Source organism: Amblyomma maculatum, chromosome 4 (genome assembly GCF_055883805.1).
Source record: "Amblyomma maculatum isolate TAMU_Amacu chromosome 4, ASM5588380v1, whole genome shotgun sequence".
Taxonomy (NCBI): Eukaryota; Metazoa; Arthropoda; class Arachnida; order Ixodida; family Ixodidae; genus Amblyomma; species Amblyomma maculatum.
In genome coordinates this window covers 43712875-43731201 of record NC_139347.1, presented here as the reverse complement: position 1 = coordinate 43731201, position 18327 = coordinate 43712875, and the positions used below count along the sequence as shown (strand labels likewise).

The window sequence follows — 18327 nt, the reverse complement described above, 5'->3', positions numbered from 1 at the left end:
CAAGTCCTGGAGCATCAATGGACAAGAAGTGGAAGCTGTGACAGATTTTCTGTTCTTGGGCTCCAAGATTACCTCGGAAGGAGACTGCAGCCATGAATTTAGGAGACGCTTGCTTCTGGGAAAGAGAGGAATGGTTAGCCTTGACCGCCTAGTAAAGAGCAGAGACATTAGTCTGCCAACCAAGATCCTTATAACTCGTGCTATGGTCTTTCCAGTTGTGATGTATGGATGCGAGAGTGGGACTGTGAAAAAGCTGACCGCCGAAGAATTGACGCGTTTGGATTGTGGTGCTGGCGAAGACTCTTGAGAGTTCCTTGGACTGCCAGAAGATCAAATCAGTCGATATTGTCGACCATAAACCCTGACTGCTCATTGGAGGGTCAAATTCTAAAGTTAAAGCTCAGCTACTTTGGTCATCTGATGAGAAGAGAGGAGTCGCTGGAGAAAGATTTGATGTTGGGAAAGGTTGAGGGTCGCCGGAGAAGGGGTAGGCAGCGAACGCGATGGTTAGATGGCATCCTCGAGGCACTGCAGATGAAGTTATGTGATGTTAAGAAGATAGTGAGAGACCGGAAAGCGTGGCGTGACACGGTCTTTAGGGTCACGAAGAGTCGGACACGACTGAACGCCTGAACTGAGTGTGTGCATCATCGGTGTGAACGTCTTGCTGGAATCTCGTGTGTATGTTTGTGAGTGACTACACACACACACACACACACACACACACACACATATATATATACATATATATATATATATATAATATACATATATATATATATATATATATATATATATATATATATATATATATATATATATATATATATATATCTTCATTCAACTCGTGGGATACACTGCCTCGATGTTTGCTCAGAACAGTTGCGTCAATTAGAACTCATTTTGTTTTTCGCTGTTAAGCGGGATACTATAGCTTGAGTACCGCTCTCATATTACAAATCAAGATTTATTAGAAACCCGTTCGAACACCTCCCCGACTAGGCACGGTAATCCTTACCACATTTGAACGGAGGGTAGTAAACCCCTTCTCTCTTCTTTGCAACTGAAGCACAGGTATTATGGCACGACCGTTGTGAAATGTTCCATCGGTGTTGCCTAGCCTATTCTTATTCCTTCCAAGTTATTTAGTTTGGTAAACTACAGCGCTTGCTAAATTATTGGTTACAATAAAACTTCCAGGAATAAAATTGCGATGAATGCACGCGCACACATATATTAGAGCACTAATAACGGCAGATGACGGGCTCTATTTAAAAATAACGAGAATATGGCTAAAATGATAGAGGAAGCAGCACAGATACCTTCTGAAATGTTTTACACAGAAAGGCATGCCCGTAAAGGCTTCAACGCTTAGTCCTTATAACGATGCATACATGCTGGTTGGTGCTAGATGCAAGCTGAAATTTGCTTTATGGGACGTTGATGAGGGCCTGATATACGTGGCAAAATTACTTTTGAAAATTAATAAATTACATTGCTAAATACTTTGCCGAAAATCCCCGAAAAGTATTTAAATTACATTACTCATTACTGCTCCCAAAAAGTAATGAAATAATATTACAATTACTTCGACTAAGTTAATCAGTTATTTCTAATTTACTTTCTAGTTTTTTATCCATGCCAAAACTAAGTAAAGCTAGTAAACAAAACAACAACTTGTTCTCCAGACTGAGACACGCACACACTGCGAAACACACATTTTTTCGCCTTCCTGCCAAATTCCATCCCAGACAGCTATTCCTTCCCTCTTTCCTACAGCACTTGTCATTACAAAAATTAGCTGGGGTTTAGCTTTAGTAAAGCCCGGCAGGTTGCGGAAGAAAGCCGACGTAGCTTTCTTTCTGTTTTTTTTTTCTTCTTCTTTTTCTTCTCTAAAGGTTAAAGCTCAAACATGGCTACCAGCCGGGTTTACGCGACGGGCTGAAACCTCGCGTAATATTTCTTACGCATTAGAAAATAGAAAACCGCAAAAAACAAAGCAGACGCAGAGGCATAGTCGAATGATCGGGAAATGAGCGGCAACCCCAGCGTCTTGCTGGCCCGGAGCTGTCTCCGCAATTTGAAGGGCGTGAAGAGACTAGCTTATTTATTGCTTCCGCCGTACCAAGATTCGCTGTCGGCACCTTGCGCTACGTAATGCTCACGCCATGGACCCTTCCGCCTGTCTTTTCGCCACCCAAACCCTCCCTAGCCCCGTGGTGACGAGTGTAACTACGCACCACTGTGCATGGCCTCAGAGATCAGCTCCGCACGCCCGCGGGGGTGATCTCGGAGGCCATGCACTATGCCCTAGCCGACGCAGCAGGGAGGGCCACTGGGCCGCACTCCCAACTAGTCTTCAACTCCGGCCTTCTTGCACCAGCTTGTCCCTTCGACATTCCCTTGACGCCTTGTATCCTGCTGCTTGGAGAATGGTTGCCATGGGATAGCCGCACTAAGTGACTCTGCAGCACCGTTCTGCTCAATTCTGTCTCCTTTTGCCGATCTGTTACGCTAGCTTCGGCTTGCCGCACGTTGTTCCGGCTTTCGCGGCACTCTACTTTGTTGTGTATTGAGGAGTAGCGGCGCACTTTTGTAGAAGTAATTTTTAAAGAAATAATTAATTTTGCTGTGAAATTACTGGCAAAACCAGATTCATTACATTACTACTTTACCACACCGAAAAGAAATTCATTACATTACAAAATACCGTGAAAAGTAATTAAATTACAGTAATTTCATTATTGTAATCCAATTACTGTCATGTCTGGTACCTGAGAATGTTTTACTCCGGTTTTACATGTGCCATTTCGATCACATCTTCCTTTATTCCTAATGAAGCATGTAATTAATTACTGTCATGTCTGGTACCTGAGAATGTTTTACTCCGGTTTTACACGTGCCTTTTCGATCACATCTTCCTTTATTCCTAATGAAGCATGTAATCCAATTACTGTCATGTCTGGTACCTGAGAATGTTTTACTCCGGTTTTACATGTGCCTTTTCGATCACATCTTCCTTTATTCCTAATGAAGCATGTAATCAATTACTGTCATGTCTGGTACCTGAGAATGTTTTACTCCGGTTTTACATGTGCCTTTTCGATCACATCTTCCTTTATTCCTAATGAAGCATATCTCGACCGATATATAATAGAAGCTTCAGTATCCCGTGAATAAATCATCCGCAAACAGCTCTTCTGCCTGCATCCATCCCGCTGCGTATCCCTGTGGTTGCACTAAGCTTCTTTCAGCAATCTTACAGCTTTACTGAAAGGGCCGAAGATTTTCTCCGGATTGATTAAAACACGAAAATGTTGCCTGTAAGTCGTTTGAAAGTTTTATGACTGCTTTAAGAAACTTTCTTCTGTATATCGACCCAAAGGCTTTTCTGCCGAATCACATCAAAAATTTCTTAGAGGCAAAATTGATTAGATCTGTATGAAACGTCCAGCGGGTACTCTATTTTTCTTTTCAGAAGGTTTGAAGTTTCCTCTTTATTATTGCTTCGAGAATTTCGCACGACACAAAATTCGCTTATCAGTGTTTTAGACATCAGTGCCCACTTTTTCACTCGGTCGGAGCTGAATGCGCAGATGCAAAAAATGTACACATCGAACTATTCGAATGGAAGCAGATGAAATATGGAAAAAAATGGCAGAAAAGTGAAGCACGAACGTTCAGCGAAACAAATAGGCTCTTCTGGGTTCGATGAGAGGCGCTCGCTTCTGGGAGATGGCTCCGACGCCGCCAGTGACCTGAATGCAACAAAGTTCCTTCGGCGACGAAGGAACGACAGCAGCGAATGAAGGACTCGAACAGTGTGAAGTAAAGAACGCAGAAAATCAAGGTCGTTAAAGAGTTGGGCAAAGTAACCCTGCTATAGGTGAACTGAGGAAGAAGGAAGACATTCCAAAGACTCTCCCGTGCCTCAGAAATATGCAAAGTACAGCCGAACAGTAAACGAACTTGTAATAAGAAAAGAGGAAAAGGTAGAAATTTCGCATTCATGTAAGAAGCAAGGAAAGTTAACGTAAAAAAAGGTTAAAAATACTCGTGCGATATTGAAGTGAAAACGCGGAAGAGCAAAAAAAAAATAAATAAACTAGATCGTAACAAATGGGAGAAAAAGCGAATCGGGGAGATTTCCTATTTCCTGGCAGAGAATGGAACATCGCTTGCATGCCCATCACGCGGCATCCAGTACAACGCAAACTCGCTCGCGAGCCATGTTTTGGGCGGAGCACAAGAAACGAGAAACACCGCTATCGCGTGACTACATAAGCGGCGTATTCGTGAGTGCCTTCCCAATGCCTCATGTAGTGCCATAGAACGAAAAGGAAATAAAACTCGATCAATACTCATAGGTTCTCAGGCGTTTCAATAGCGTTCTTCTCAGGTAGAGTATTTCCTGAAGTAGATCATGTTTATGTTCAGCTGCAATGTCATGATGTATGAACTACTGGCACGTTATTTCGACAAAGAACACAATGTTTGCTCGCCAAACACGCACCCCGATGATTTTAGCACATAGCCGGGGAGCTTTTGTTGTGGTAGATGACACATTCCTAACTTTTGCGACCCGTATTAGAAAATTTCTTGCTTTTCGGTTTGGCTTTCTCTGCTGGTAAAGAATTCACTTCTACGGTAGCAGAGAGCACTTATTACTTAGTCAGCAATCACAGACAAAATCAATAACTCAGCTAAGAATATTTATTGAATTCTTTACAGCGACTTCGAGAGTAATAAAAAAGCACTACAAAAACACTACTAGCATCAAAGGACTTGAAACAAACAAACACAGACTGTCGACAGCGGGACCTCTAAAATACTTAACTCCAGGGGCAGTGAGGGACCTGTAGTTAAAGCAGAAGAGGTAGCGATTTTTAGGGATGACTACGAAGAAATCGAACCAAGCTGCAATAAACAGTGGCGACGTGCGTGCAGAAAGGAAAGCTCTGTCGCACAAAGCAGAAAAGTGTTAAGGAAAAAAGAACATATGTACACAGACATGTACACAGAGGAACTAAATCAAACTGAGCAAAAAACGATGAAGGAGCAGAATAAAACGGCGTTGGCTAATGAAGGACAGGAGACAAAGGCAGGCTGCAAACGTGTGGTAGACTACATAAGAATCCAATGCTTCAGAGCATTGCCATCACCGCTGAAGTCATACACCCTTATGGCTAAAAATATATCAGCGAGGAAACTGTGCTCAGCCGAAGCAACACTGCGAAAAGTTTTGTCCATGTTTTCTGTCATGTTTTCTCGCTTTCTGTGAAAAGAAAAGAATTTCTCCAAAAGCAAATCGTATATCACCTTCTGTTCCACGGCCTCCGTTTTTTTTTTTCTCTCTGTCATGTAACGGGCTACGTTGGGTGAAACATAGAAAGGCTCCCTGATTAAAAGAAAACAGGGATTTTAGAGACCAGCAAAAGAAGGTTTCGATGCACTGAATCGAAGCGAACATGAATGGGGCCGTTTTCCCAAGCGAGGCACATTCAGTGTTCTGCCAGGGTAGCCCTAAGAAATCCACATTTTCTGCTTGCGAGGGGCTGGAAAGCGACACTGGCAGGACCGCTCCCTACTTAGGGATTCGAGTCACGGTGTTAAACACGCGCTGCTCTCGTAATCCTGCCAGATTTCTTCCCAGGCTTCATCTCAGCAGGTGGCAGAGTTACTATCCGACTTCCTGGCCAGTGTTACGACCATGCATCCGCATTTGCGCGCTCTATTGTTCGCCTGTGGGCATGGATAAGTGTTGTGGATATGTGCTGTTGGTACAAAGGCTCTAAGTGAGCCTGTTTCCATAAATCCTTTGTGTAAGCCTGTTTTGCCTTGTGAAAACCCTGCAAATGCCAAATTGACCCTGTCAAGAGAACGTCTAGAAAAGTACAAAGGGATGTCCCCCTGCGGGATATAGGCGGAAGTGCTTTCTTTCTTTTGTTCACCCTTCCAGTCGAGAAGTGCTATCCTCCAGTGATGAATGCCTCCTATCCAAAGGAGACGACAGAGTGACATGTCCGCTGAAGTGCAGGACAAGAAAGGAGCATGACGCATACAGCCATTAAGTGATTTCCCAGGAATGCAGGAAAGATTTGCAATTGTCGGAAAGGGACAATGCTGGGATCATTATGTGGCGCGCACGTGCGCTTGGGTTTCTGAGAAGGAAACCCACTTGTCAGAGCCAGCCTATGGATTCTTTGCTGAAGAATAGAAATGTACCTCCTCTCCTCGCCGTTCCCAAGCTTTTCCCGCCAACAAGTGATCACGCCCAACGAATTAATGCCGGACCAGTCAGTGCCTCAGACCATCAGTGCAGTGATGTGTTCGATTGGATGCCGATATCTGAGGGGCGTGCCCTGGAACTGATTGGTCAGCATCTTCAGAGGGGGGGGGGGCTGGACATAGGGGGTTTTAAGGACAGTGCAGAGCCCGAAAAAAGGGCTCTGGGCCCTGGGTAAACGGCTCATCAAGTCGCTTCTCGCTATGAACTCTTAACGCTCGCCATTTTGCTGATGTACCCTTCTTTTTCGTGTAAATAATCTTGTAAATAAGTTTCTCAAAGTGCCATTAAACCTGCTTGTACATATTTCACCAACTTCGAAGATTCAATCCTACTTCAACCCCGAGTCTCTGCACGCTACCAAGTGAAGGCCGGGTCGACGTAGCCCCAGCGTCACGACAACTGGTGACCAGCGGTGGGATCTGAATCTACAAGCCACAACATCTGATGACTGGAGGTGGGATCTGGATCTACAAGCTACAACATCTGGTGATTCGAGGTGGATCAGAATCTACAAGCCACAACATCTGGTGATCGGAGGTGGCATCTCAAGCAACAAGCAGGAGCAACAATCGGCCAACAAGAGAGCAGCTCGGAACATCGATCGCATGTGTGGGTGAGTGCTTGGCTTTTCTTCTGATGTGGACCAGGTTCTAGAACAGGGTTAGATTTTAGAACTGGTAAAAAGTGTTGAAACGCCTTTAGGTTTGGTAGTTTGCACTGTTGTTTTGGAAGTAGCCGACACTCGGAGCGATCATGGACCTACAAAAGCTGCAGAAACCGGACCTGTTGCTATTGTGTGAGGAATTGGGAATTGATACAAGTGGTTTGGCACGAAAACCCTTGATTATAAAGGCAATCACTGATCTGGGAACCGATGATGAGGAGCTCAGTGAAGCATGGAACCTCATCGGTCAAAAAAAGGAGCAGCTCAGACAGCAGAAAGAGCGGGAAAAAGAGGAAAAGGAGCGGGAAAAAGAGGAAAAGAAGCGTGAAATTGAAAGAGAAGCAAAAAAGCTGGACCAAGAAATTGAGCTCCGGAAATTAGACTCAGAGTTGAGCAAGAGGTCGGGCAATTGTCCCCAGCTAGCGGTACCTCTTCTCAACAAGGAGGCAGATTTCAAGATGTCAAAGTACATGCAGCCATATGTGATATCAGGGGATATCGGTCTGTATCTGGCTAACTTTGAGCGAACCTGCGAAAAACTGTCCTTCCAGCGAGACACTTGGTCTCAGAGATTATTGACGGTTCTGCCCTGCGAGGCAGCGGAGGTTGTCGCGCGGCTAAGCAAGGAGGACGCGGACAACTACGAGAAGGTCAAAGCTTGCCTTCTGAGAAAGTATAGGCTTAGCGCCGAGGCGTTCAGACAACGTTTTCGGAACGCTACTAAGTCCAGGGACGAGAGTTACCCTGAATTCCTGTACAATTTAAGAGTTAATTTGGGCGAGTGGCTAAAGAGCACTGATTCCTACAGTGATAGGGACGCTGTAGTCGAGCGAATTCTTTTGGAGCAGTTTTATAACTGCCTCCCAGAAAAAGAAAGAAATTGGTTACAGGACCGAGGCGAAATTAAGTCGGCAACTGAAGCTGCCGAACTTATTGAGGAGTATGCTTCGCGCCGACAATTCAGCAACCCAGCAGTGGATAGGCCCCGCAATCCCAAGTTGAGTGTGAATAACCGTCAGAAAAGGCACTTTGCTAGATTTGCGAACGAAGAAAGGAAGGCTTCTTCAGGCAAACGCCCTATAAAGGACGGCAGTGAGAAAAGTGAGGAAGTGACCAACGCGCAGAACACAAAGAATAAGTTTGAGGCTAGGAAGCCGCTCACATGCTTTAGGTGTAATGAGCAGGGTCACATTGCCGTCAACTGCCGGAAAGAAAAGATTGCTTTCTCGTATGTCAGTGACTGCGATGAAAATATGCAGCTTTTGGAACCCTACCTGCATGACCTAGTAGTCAACGGGAAGCCTTGCAAGGTACTGCGCGATTCGGCCGCAACGATGGATGTTGTCCATCCGGCGTATGTGTCGCCTTCCGACTATACAGGACAGTGTGAAGAAACCGTTGGGCTTGCCTAAACACCTACTGTGTTCTGCTCTGCTGTGCTGTGAACACTTGCTCATCACCTGCTGTGGTTTCCTGTGCTAGCCTTCTGCCCCGTATCATCTTGGTGGAGGTCAATCAAGGTCCCCGTACGCACCGATTAGCCCATTTACGCTGCAAAAAGCTGGATTTGCGCAGCGGCCGCCACCTACCTGGGATCCCAACGACGCCACAAACAGCTACGATGACCTCTGACGCAGCCCCTACCACCACGGGAACATCGCCTCAGCCAGCGGTACTCACAAAAATTCGCCACCCTCCCATCTTTAATGGCGACGACCACCCAGACGTTGACGACTGGCTGGACGAATACGAGCGATGCAGCAGGAACAATCACTGGGACGCGACCATCATGCTGGCCAATCTGATTTTCTATTTGGCGGGCACTGCTCGCACGTGGTTCCAAAGTCACGAGCACGAGCTGGTGACCTGGGAAATTTGCAAGCAAAAGCTTCACGACTTGTTCGGAAAGCCCATTGGACGGGCCCTCGCAGCTAAAACTGAACTTTCTTCTCGCGCCCAATCTACCACAGAGTCCTACCTTGCTTACATACAAGACGTGCTCGCGTTGTGTCGCAAGGCGAACAGCTCCATGCTGGAAAGTGAAAAGGTAGGGCACATCCTAAAGGGGATCGCAGATGACGCGTTCAACATCCTCTTCTGCATGGATTGCTCTACAGTCGAGTCGGTGCTTCAAGTTTGCCGAAGATTCGAGCAGGCTAAACAACGACGCCTGGTACATCGCTTTGAGCGCCTTCCCAACACGGCAGCTACATCATCCTGCGATGATCTGGCTCCTCTACAACAGCCTTCCCAGTCCACTACCATGACTCGGATTGTCAGGCGAGAACTCGAAGCCTTAGCTCCTGCACCACTCCCATCTCCACTGCCCGACACCGTGGCCATGATACAGGCTGTTGTCCGCCAGGAACTTGCCAACGTCGGTCTTTCCTCCAACCCCGTACCACCCTCGTCACCATCGCATCCTGTTCCTGTAGTGGCGGCTGCAACCACTAGCCAAGCTCCCCCACGTCGCTACGTAAGTCGCAATCCTGCAGAGTGGCGCACCTCAGACGACAGGCCAATTTGTTTTATTTGCTGTCGAGCCGGCCACGCTTCACGATATTGCCGCACTCGTACCTTCCCCACCCCTCGTCCTTATTACAACGCTGACCGTCGGTACTACTATGGACCTCGACGCTTCCCTCCCCAACCTGAACAACTCCGCCCCGCATATGATGGACCTGTAAACTTCCCTTCTCACCCAGATGAACCTCACCCCGAAGCCGTCTCAAGGGTCCGTCACTCCAGCCGATCTCCATCTCCGCGGTCTCGTCGATCCCGTTCACCGGTGCCTCCTCGCAACTCCTCTCCATCATACACCGGCACCTACTCGGGAAACTAGCGAGTGCAGCGCCCGGGAGTGACGCTGCATTACCGACCCGGACTGTCAACTCGGAACTGACCCTCGCACCCAGACGTAACCTCATTGAAATTTTTGTGGACGGAGTCTCAGTTTCTGCTCTCATTGACACTGGCGCCCACATTTCCGTCCTCAGTGCCTCGCTCCGTCAACGCCTCAACAAAGTCCTCACACCCGCTCCCTCATCTACCGTTCGTGTTGCTGATGGCAACACAGCTACTGTGGTTGGTATGTGTACTGCGAGAATTACCATTGCCGACCACCATATCCCTGTGCTATTTACAGTCCTCACCAGTTGCCCTCACGACGTTATATTAGGACTCGACTTTTTAACTGCACATTCCGCGCTCATTGACTGTTCGTCTGGACTGCTTCATCTGGACCTGCCACTCTGTCCTGACAAACAGGCCTCTGATACTTCAACGCTCCGTCTCCGCTCCTCTACATTTACTCGTCTGCCACCAGAAGCTGCAGTGTACGTGCTCATGTCGCCTTTCCCCTCCGCTCCTGATGGCGACTACGTTGTTTGCCCCATAACCGACGTGACACTTGTGGATTGTGGTGATAATAGACTAGAAATTAAAACGAAAACAAGCAGGTACCGCCGTGTAATTCGGACCCAAATATATTCCGAGATTGTGGATTCAGATACCAGCAGTGACGTATGTATTTGCTTCTACTTCTTAATTAGTGTTCTCCGAGAGAACAATATTTCACATATCCTTTTCTTTAAGTGGTTGTTGGCTCCCTTCGTATGTATCGCATAACAAGCTCCTCATCTTTATTAAATTCGTTTGCTGATTATGCAAACAGAAGTCTGGAATCTGGCAGCCTTGATGTCCTATAGGTAGGGTTATACCCCTGTCACAAGGACCGTTTCGATCCTCATTGAACTCGAGCTGCATTCAACTCAATGCAGATCGAGGTTGTCACACGGCAACTTTCAAGTGCAATCGAGCTCGAGCCTGCTTGACTTCAAGCTGCTTCCTCAATCACTCTTGAGATTTCAAGCATACTCGAAAGCGGTCGTCGACACCCTCGTAGCGCACATGAGGAAAGTTTCTTAATGCTCATTGAAAACGTCCGTGTAGCATGGGATGCGTCAATCCTTCTTAAAAACCTCAATGCAGATCGAGTTCAATGAGGATCGAAAGTGACCGCATGACAGAGGTATAAGATTATTACCACCTAGTTTTCAACTTCCTTTTTGGATCACTATTTACCAGGCACGATAACACATTACGTTCCATGTCCGCCGCTATGGACGAGGGCGGCAGTGGCAAACGCTCTCAAAAGTAAAAAAAAAAAAAAAAAACTCGAGATAAGTAAATAAGTGGAATATTCAACAGTTTTCGCCTTAGCTATCTTGGTAGAGTATGGGACGTGCAGTTCGCATTCCTTAGGAAGGTGGATGTGGGCTCCTGGCTGCTGCTGTGGCGATACGTGGAGGTTCTGAAGAGTGGAGATGGGTAGGGGTGGGTAGAGGGTGAAGTTGTCAAGTAGGGGAGAGCGGAGAGGGCCGACAGGAGATGTCCTGCGGCTCTTGGCAGAGAGATGTATTTTTATCATTTCACTTAATAATGTACACACATTTAAGGATGCTTACGGAGGGTGGGATCAGCAGTAGCAATGCGTGAGACAAAGCATCCTCTAATTGGTGAATTTAAGAAACTAGAAGTAGTTCAATCACATAATTTTTTGCAATTTACAATTTTGAACTTAGGACTTCTACATGCCAGGTCAGCATGTAACTCATAAATAACGAAAGGTTTTTTATTGCTCTAATTTCCAAAAGCAATGCAGACTGGATAAATCATCAATGTCGGCCGCTTTACAGTAAGTGGTAATACTATAAAAAAATCACGTTGGCCCTCACCTACAGCACAGAGAAAAACTCAGTTAGCTTATTACTAAGCTTTTAGATATTTCATTTGTAGGACAGAATCCATATAATTCCCTCGGATAGCTCTTGCATGAAGACCAGCATTGCGAACAACCATTCACCGTTTTCGCATGCTGACAAGCGTAATAGGATTAGCATATATGATACGCAGCAAAGTCATCATTTTGTCCCTGCTGGACCAGGACCCCTGCTTCGATTTCGGCAAGGCAATAGAAAAAGGAAATAAGAACACGAGCGTGAAAGCAAGACATTTGAGTGCAACCAAACCATATACCACCGTGGCGGCCAATTGCCCGCTGCCTCCTATCGGCGGTGGCGTCAATTGCGGCCGATTTTGTCCGCGAACCAAACTAACAGGAGTATTAAAGAACTCTGCTCTAGGCTACATCCTTCAATATCGGTCATGAACACATTTTTTTATCTCAATAAACATGCCATGCCAGTAAACATGCATCATCTTTAAAGCGAATCTTTTATCTCAATAAAAAAAAAAAAAAAAAACTTAATTCACTCCATAGTACGGACGCAAGATCGTTTTAAATATTTCACAGCGTCTTGAGCCAACTGAGGAGTTTTTGATAACTGACTGTTCTCCGCCTCGGTTCAAATGTGCTTTTTATTGGACTTTGTAATACGCCTTTTCGTCTGTAGTGCAAATGATTGTAGCTCTAAACTTCGACATAGTATAACAAAAACCTCTCCATTTCTGGACCACTTATATTTATTATTTGTGACCAATACTCGTCATGACTTCTAGGCTTCTAAGCAGCCCCTTTCTGATCCGAGCGCTTTTAGTCACCCTTTGTGCGGCCTACACACCTCCGCTCGTACGAAAAGAAAGTTCATACAAAGAAAGATCAATGTCGGCTTTTCTTAAAATGTATACTCCAGCGCGCTTCTTTCTGTTCGGTTTTCTCAGTGATATATTGTTCAGAGCGGCCCACAGCCGCACAAGCACTTAGCGCCATTTACACGCCTAATTAATCGGCATCCTTGCTTGCACCGTTTCACGAGCGCTGGCGCACAGTTGGCCAAACAAGGTAGAGAGAGAAAAAAACTAAGCGTTCTCGTAAAGGCAGAAGAAGAAGAAGACCTACCGGATATACTGTGAACAAGCTCCATTACTATCAAATTCTTCCTGCAGTTACAAAGCGTTCTGTTGTAATTTTTTTGCAGTCAGAAAATAAAAATTAGCAATTGTTGACCACAAATATTTTCATAAATGCTTCTATATAATCGTTGCAGTATTTATTTACCGATTCTCACTATTCTAATTTGTCGGTACTACATTATCTTTTGCCGATTCTGAATCTTCTACTAAAAAGAGTTTAAGATAAATCTAAATGTAATTCTGTAGTACTTAACGTCATAAAGTTTTCAAAAATAAACATGGAATAAGGCAGAATCCCTAGGAAGTCCCTGAAACTTTGCTGAACAATTCTTATTTTCGTTATCGTGTACAATACTATAAGTGTTTTGCTTACCCAAACGAAATGGAATTGCATACATGTTCACTGCGTGCCCACTCTCCCCCTTTTTTGCTACACCTTACCGCTATGGGTTACTGGCATTTCCTAAATCATTTGCATGCATTTTTGCTGCTGATGGACTTCGATTGGAGCTTATAACATCCGTGGCTGCTATGAACTCCAGGCGTGAATGTTTACCTTGATCTCTCTACTATATTGCCTCTTTTATTCTTCCTTCTTTCACTAATTAATTTAGTGTAGCAAGAGCTACATTCGGCTACCAGTCAAGCATTTCGCTGTGGAACCGCTCTGCAATGTGTGGAATGCACCCCGGACTGGAGCAGAAGGTGCAGGGAATGTAACATCAGAGCTTCGCTGCCGGGTGCGGCCGCCGCTGCCGCGCGCGCCGGCGCCGCGCGGTTATGCGCATGCGCGGCAACCAAACAAGAGCAGATGGCGAATCGGCGCAGCGGGGTCCGCGCGCCCACACCACTATCTGAGCCGCACTTGACGTCCCGTGGACATCCGCCTTGGATGCCACATACTAGCATGCCCACAACCGTGCATGCGCAACTGCGTGTATAAATGGAGGCGAGACACGGCGGCCGCAGCACAGTCGTTTCGCATAAAGAAGGATGGTCGGACCGCTGCTCAGCGGCGGTATCGACAGGAGAGGCTCAATTCCTCGGATTCAGTAGTTATCGCCTAGTAACTGGCTATTCAGCAGAGAAAGAATGGACATCGAAAAGCCAAGTGAGCAATAGAGACGCCTGAAAAATGAGAAGAACGTCTCGTCAAGGAAGACGCCTGGATGCAGACCGTAACGGGCGGCGCGCATAGCAGCTTAGATGGAGAGCAGCACATGCGAGAAATTAAAAAAAAAAAAACAATTACGTGTAATTATCTATGTCTCCCATTGCTAATCAATATAAGCTCCGCAATAGGCTCGGCAACATGCCGAAACCAGAGGAAAGTAGCTCTCGCTACGTATATGATGGCGTAGCCGAGCTATGCCATTGCCAATTTTTTTTATAGCTTACCCCACTGTGTAGATGAGGCACCCACCATGTGTGAGCCGGTTGCTGGGCTTTTCGTTTCCTCATGGCGCTGCCCAGGATTGCGGCGCTTCAAGGGTGTAGGGAAGAAATGCAGCAAAAACTTTTGTCATAACTGATCAAACACCAACCACAGTGATGAATAAAGCAGACTAACTGAATCTATGCAGTTTAGCTTTATGATTCTACGATTTCTCGTGCTTGCTCTCATTTTGAAGGAAGCCTGAAGGCATGTTTAAGGCTCAACGTTAAAACTAAAAATCGCTGACTCAGTTTCTTGTACTTGTCCTTATTTACAAGGAAGGCGTAGACGGTTTTAGCGTTGATAAAACAACAATTTGCTGTCCGAGCGACTAAGTTTGAATGCGTGATGATTAACTCATTAAAGCCGTGCAGATTTTATGAGTTGACCTTTATTCAGTGAGAGACAAACTCACTGAAACGTAGCACCTTTACCTTGGCAACACTGGCTGAAATGCGCAAGAGACGTTCTCAACCAACAGCATTTGCGGAAGCGGGCTCCCGCTCTGGTGGTCGGATCATTAGGTTGCTTTTACTGTGCACGCAACGACGCGAGTCTTCTTAGGGCAACAGTTTTACGGTCGCTGAGCGTCGCTGCCATGACACCACCTCTACCATTAACCCCAACGCCGGAGCAGTCAGGGCGACGCGACTGTGACCCTCCAGCAAACAATAAACAATAACGCACATAAAAAGCACACTCGCACACCAGGCTTTATCGCTCCGCCACTACCAGTCGGAGACTGTTTATTGCTCTTGATGGAAGACCGAAGGTGCACCAACGATGGTAAGGCCGGCCAGTTCATTGCACACCTTAAGCGTTAGCAGGAAAGATGACTTTTTAGGGCAGCAATTCAATTAGCTTTTGATCGCATCATTGTGGTCAGAGTCAAGATGACCACATGGAAAGAAAAACAGCAGGAGCACGCTGCATCAAGCTCTCGGTACTCGCTAGTTTTCCCGGAGAGCAGAGTTTCATATCTACCCTAAGTGGCGGTTGCCTGGAGACCCGTAACTCAGATCATCAGACGCATGACGCAACCGCTCACCACGAGGCTGACGCTCGTATTTCAAACTTGCTTTCCTCACACCAGGTTATACTTTTACTTTCTTTGCTGTCCTTAACTTACATTGCATTGATGCTTATTCATGCGGGTCATGTATGGATTTTACCCGTTTAATGCGAAAACACTACTAGGCTACGAGGGCGGCAGGCAAAACCAAGTTCAGCCACGCTAAGCCACGTCTAACTAATCTGTACCTCAGTAATGTCAAATGTACACAAGTGGACATCCTTAACCACCCTCTACCACTTTTACTTTTCGCCTTCAACTTTGACCTTGTTAAAACTGAAGTTTGAGCCCGTCCGTAATCAGCGCTTTCCCACGATATTCAATGATTAACCGAGCTAAACTGTATTTCATAATTTTTCTTTCTGCTACCTAATATTATATGTGCGGCTTTTCCCACAGTGTTGTATTGCACTGAACAGTATGGCAGTTTATTATGCAATATTACATGCACTGCATTTTATTGTACTGTGTTCTACTGAATTACATTGCACTTCATCTGAATGCATTGCAAATAGTTGACGTTGTTCGGTCGCCTTTAATGCTTGGTCCGTACCTAAGGTGATGGCTTATGCGCAGACTCTTGCTCTGTTGCGCAACGTGCCATTCTTTGCTAGCAAAAGTTTTTTCAAGCGTGTAAAAAAATTTAAATGCGAGTTATGTGTTCTTTATATGACTATTTGCTTGTTTTGAAATATGGGCGACAATACGGTTTGAATATCTCTTCTACCGGTGTTTTATAGACGCTTCACAAGCTGCAAGTGTGCCACTTGCTTCTTACATTTGGACACAATGGGTGACAGAGTTAGCAGAAGAAAAACAAGGATGAATACTGATAGGTAGAAAGCGCTGGCAAGAGCCTGAGAAGTTAAAATTCCAAGAATCACCATACATTTAGTGGCCAGCGGGATACTTACTGCACTGTTCTGGTCAAATAGTACAAAACTGCTGTGCACAGTTTTAGGAAGTAGGAGTGTCAGCATGCCTACACTTACAACAAAGATGAAAAAGCATGCTACAAATTATATTAAACCAATTGCGTGCTTTCACATTTTTCTATAGGCTTCTTTCGTCTTATTGGTGTCACCGAAAAGAGCCGCGTTTAAGACCGAATAATGAAGCCTGTGAAAGGGTAAATTTTTCTTGTTAGGAGCGTTCTCAAGTTTTTTGGGCGCCAAAAGCAAATTGTGGAGAGGAGGAAAGCGTGAAGCGGAAAGGCAGCAGAGCAACAGTGGAAACATTGCCGCGGGACAGACGTCGCGCCAACCGATGTAAGCGCTGGAGATTGCTCTTGGGGGAAGGCCAGATACGCCATGCCAGCGAAAGAACAATGGATACAATTGGTCTTTCACTACCGCCGGAAGAGTGGACTGGAACTTCTCTTGCTGTAGGATTTAGTGACGCAGCTCCTCCCTTGGAATATTTTTCCTTTTAGACAGATCTAATGATGGATCCGGTTCGGTTCTTAGGGTCTTGAAAGGGGAGGTGTGGCTTAGCAGCCTGGTCATTCTGAAGTTCTTTCGGGAGCTTTATGTTGTCTTGGCTAGTGATCCCAAATGTTATTCGCATCGGCTGTCTCCAGACGGTCTTGGACACAACAGCTTGTAATCGAGAACACAAAATTCCGGCCGTTTGTTTCGAGCTTCGAAGCTCCATATCTTCCACTTCCACTCCTTTTCTTTGGTTTCTTTTAATTCTGTGTTGCCATTGTGTTCTATTCTTGTCAAAAAGGCGCCACAAATTGAAAGTTACAACTTATACTTACCCATATATGAAAACTCATATACTAGCACCCTCGGTAATCTTATTGCATGTGCGAAACCCCTCTAACTACGTTTGGAATAACCGTGCACGTAATCATTTACGAAAATTAGTCCTTCCTCGCACTGAGTAGCGTCAAAGATCTCGGAGTCGAGTTCATATTGTTACAACCTATTTTTCATTTCCGCTGTTGATACGGGCAATGTCATCAGCCGCATTTATATGTCAACTCATTACAAGGCAGAAGGCCAGCGCTAAGTATTTTCGCAAAGCTTGTAAGGAAACTGAACCACTGTGCGTCCTAAATAGAAAAAAATCTGCTACCTTTTTGTGTGTATAGGAGAGCTTTACTTTAGGATATATATGTACGACTGGCCGAATTTTCAACTAGTACACGCGAAGTCAACCTTTTCTTTGCCCGTGCGCCTTAGGCTGGATAAAACTTGCGGAAAGGGCTATATTATAGGCAAGGGCTTGGTGAATCTCTAAATATACTTGATCTCTACGCAGGTTAGCTCTTTTATAAATCATAGAAGCACTTAAAAAGCGGCCATCGGGCACGCTAATACTTAACTATTTGCACGAATCTACTCTTTGTGCTGAGAGCTTGTTGGTGAGAAGTCTTAAGAAACACGCCGAGTAGCTTCAGTGTTTTCATGTCTCAAACACAGAGAGAGCTTCGAGGCAAGGTTCCCATTACATGGACAAAAATCAGCCCTTGATCTTTTCGAGGTTAGCAGTAATAAAGTGACGCGGCCGAAGCTCAAATGAAACTAGAAATTACATTACTATTTGTGAGAAAATACCACAAGTCATCGACATTTTTATTTTAAAGGAAAAGGGCGAGACCGCTCTACCTACAAAACTGCTCAACCAGAGGCCATTGACCATAGCCGACGCGACATCGATGCCTTGATGCATATCTTTCCTTCTCTCAGCGCGCATTGTCCTATAGTGCTGTATTATTCAGACGTCGCCGCGAAGTAGAGAATCGCGGCAGAGGGTGAGAGCTGTGAAGAGAGGGAAGAGGAAACGCGTGAATCGGCGGTCGAGATCAGGTCACTCCTTAACATGCAATTCCGCCTTCGTTTACTCGAGCGCTGGCGCTTCCCGCATAAAACCTGCTTTTCTCTGTTGTTCTCTTGCCTATTTTTTCCTTTGTTTCCTGAGACTCCTGTTGCGAGTTCTAAGATCTGAAACAACGATCTCTTCTTTCACTCTCATTTATGAGGAGA

The 18327-nt window shown here is 45.6% G+C and overlaps 1 long non-coding RNA gene across 1 annotated transcript in view; it reads right to left on the bottom strand.

The window, feature by feature from the left end:
• LOC146190878 (uncharacterized) overlaps positions 1-14284 on the bottom strand; it is a 232117-nt gene extending 217833 nt beyond the window's left edge. The window contains exon 1 of the long non-coding RNA XR_014706340.1: positions 14251-14284. This is a non-coding gene — a long non-coding RNA (uncharacterized LOC146190878). The remainder of the gene's footprint in view (positions 1-14250) is intronic.
• Between the last annotated feature and the right edge of the window lie 4043 nt (positions 14285-18327).